The following is a 2,944-nucleotide window of genomic DNA, read 5'->3' as shown; positions in this document are numbered from 1 at the left end:
TCTCACAGTCCGGGAGCCCTCATGGGTGGGAGGTGACCTGGTGATCAGAGGAAGGCGATGCCCCATCATACCTCTGCTGCTGCCACTGCCGGCAGCACAAGCCTCAGCTGGCCCTGGTTACCTGAGCCTCGGGCAGCCACCATCCAAGGCTTGCCTGCACCTTAGGCCGGCCCTTGGCAGCTGTGCAGCTGGCCATCTGAGGCTTGCCTGCAACTCGGGCCATCCCTGGGCAGCTGTGGGGCTGAGGGAACTGGGTGCCGCCATCTTTGAGGGTGTGGCAGTCAGTTAGCATATTCCCTCCTTATTGGCTGTGGGCGCTGCCATTTTTGTGACAGTGTGAGGGTCAATTAGCATATTCCCTCTTTATTAGATAGGATTCTCTAAGCTATATTTTACATTCTCCCTGACTATTTTGTAACTACCAATCTGTACTTTTATTATGTATTTATTTTTTAAAATATTTGAATTGATTTCAGAGAGGAAGGGAGAGGGAGAGAGAAATAGAAATATCAATGATGAGGGAGAATCATTGATTGGCTACCTCCTGTACATCCCACCCAGGGGATCAAGCCAGAAATCCGGACATGTGCCCTGACTGGGAATCAAACCATGACCCCCTGGTTCATGGGTCGATGCTTTCTCTGTCTGACTTATTTCACTTAGCATAATACTTTCTAGGTCCATCCTTGTTACAAATGGAAATATTTCATTCTTCTTATAGCTGAGTAATATTCCATTGTGTGTGTATATATCCACTTCTTTATCCATTTGCCTTTTGATCATAACAATCCACTTGCATTTAAAATAATTATTGATAGGTATGTAGTTATTGCCATTTTATTGTTTCCTGAATGTTTTTGTAGTTTTTCTCTGCTCTTTTCTTCTTCTCTTGCTCTCTTGTATGTTGATGACTTTCTGTAGTGTTGTGTTTAGTTCCTTTCTCTTTATTTCTTCCATCTCTTGTAGATTTTTGGTTTGTGGTTTCCATGTGCTTCATATATGCCATGTTTGCATGTTTACAGCTGTCTATTTCAAGTTGATACTTGCTTAAGTTCGAACAGATCCTAAAATTACTACCATTTTTACTCAACCCTTCATGTTTATGTTTTTGTCATTATTTTTTACTACTTTCATGTATGTGTGTGTTTGTGTATCCCTTGATTTACTTTTATAATTATAGATGATCTTTCTATTTTTGCCTTTTAGCCTTTGTTTTTTTTAGCTTCAGTGTTAGTTGATCCACTATTATATGTTTGCCTTTTGGAGTGAGAATTTTTTTCTTTGCAATATTTTCTTATTCGTATTTTTTATTTCTTCTTTTTTATTGATTTAGAGAGAGAGGTGGGGGGGAAGAGTGAGAGAGAGAGATTTGTTGTTTCTACCTATCTGTGGTTGCTTCTTGTATGTGCCCTGACCAGAGATCCAACCTGCAACCTTGGCATATCAGGATGATGCTCTGACCAACTGAGCTACCCAGCCAGGGCTCTTCTTCTTAAAGAAGTCCCTTTAACATTTCTTGCAATATTGGTTTGGTGGTGACGAACTCCTTCAGCTTTGTCTTGTCTGGGAACCAAAGAACAAATAAAATCTTAAAGTATGTGATTGAACTTCAGCATAAGTTGTATGTGTGCTCAACAGGGAAAGACAAAGAGAGACAGGGAGTGAGGGAGAGAGAAAAAGAAGCTTTCTCAGAACTTAACCGGCATTTTTGGTTTTGTTACCTCATAGATATTTTTTTACCATGACACTAAGGCAGTGGTCGGCAAACTCATTAGTCAACAGAGCCAAATATCAACAGTACAATGATTGAAATTTCTTTTGAGAGCCAAATTTTTTAAACTTAAACTTCTTCTAATGCCACTTCTTCAAAATAGACTCACCCAGGCCGTGGTATTTTGTGGAAGAGCCACACTCAAAGGGCCAAAGAGCCGCATGTGGCTCGTGAGCCGCAGTTTGCCAACCACGGCACTAAGGTAAATCTTTTTATTCAGGTTCTATGTAGAGCATTATGGATGCTGCTAAAAGAAACACCACCAACTCTTATAGTTCTGCCGCCATTTCAGGAAGTGAAGGTGGAATGCAAGCAACACTGTAAACTTTCCAATGAGGAGGAAGAACTTTCTGTGATCTGAAGCCCATTGAGAAAGTCTTGTTAGTTTCTCGGCAAGCAGAAATCCTAAATACCCACAAACAGCACAGAATTCTTTTGAATGTTACTTCTGCTCAGATGACTTTAAAATTAAAACATGAATTCATCATCCTTTTTTGGCCCACAGAAAACTTCAATGGTGTATACCTTACTAAAGATGGTTCCAAGGGATTTACAAAGATAATGAGGAATGAATTCAACTCAGTCTTGGAGTATGTTCTTTGACCTATATGAACCAATGTTTTCAGCACTTCTTACCATAAAAAAATTGAAACCAAATGAATGGCATAACCCAGTTTCTTATTCAAATCAAAAATAGCCTTTCACTGAGGTTGCCTTTCATGTTATTGACATTTCAATTTAATTCAAATTAATGAAGACAATATTTTGCATAACAATATTTATAGCAGTAATTTATTGCTTACTACAAGTGAGGTACTACTGTGCTATCACTTCATATACAATGTCTAACTTAAGCCTTTACACAGTCTGACAAGGAGAGCACTAATATTACTGCCCTTTCAGAGATCAGGAATTTGAGGCAGAGAGAGATTAAATAACTTGTCCAATGTTGCACAAATAGTACATGATAAAGCCAGCAGTTATGTCAAAGGAATGTTCAATATAATAAAATAAATGGAATGTAAACAGCTCAGTTTCCGTGCATTTCTGTGAAAGATTTGTTCTGATTTCATCAAAATTTGAGGGCTTCATAGCAATGATTCTTAGGGCTAAGAACAACTGAACAAGACAAGCCACAGAAGTTGGGCTTCCTGAGGAACACTGTTACTCTGT

This window comes from Plecotus auritus (assembly GCF_963455305.1).
Source record: "Plecotus auritus genome assembly, chromosome: 3".
NCBI classification, from domain to species: Eukaryota; Metazoa; Chordata; class Mammalia; order Chiroptera; family Vespertilionidae; genus Plecotus; species Plecotus auritus.
Note: the sequence above shows the minus strand (reverse complement) of the source record.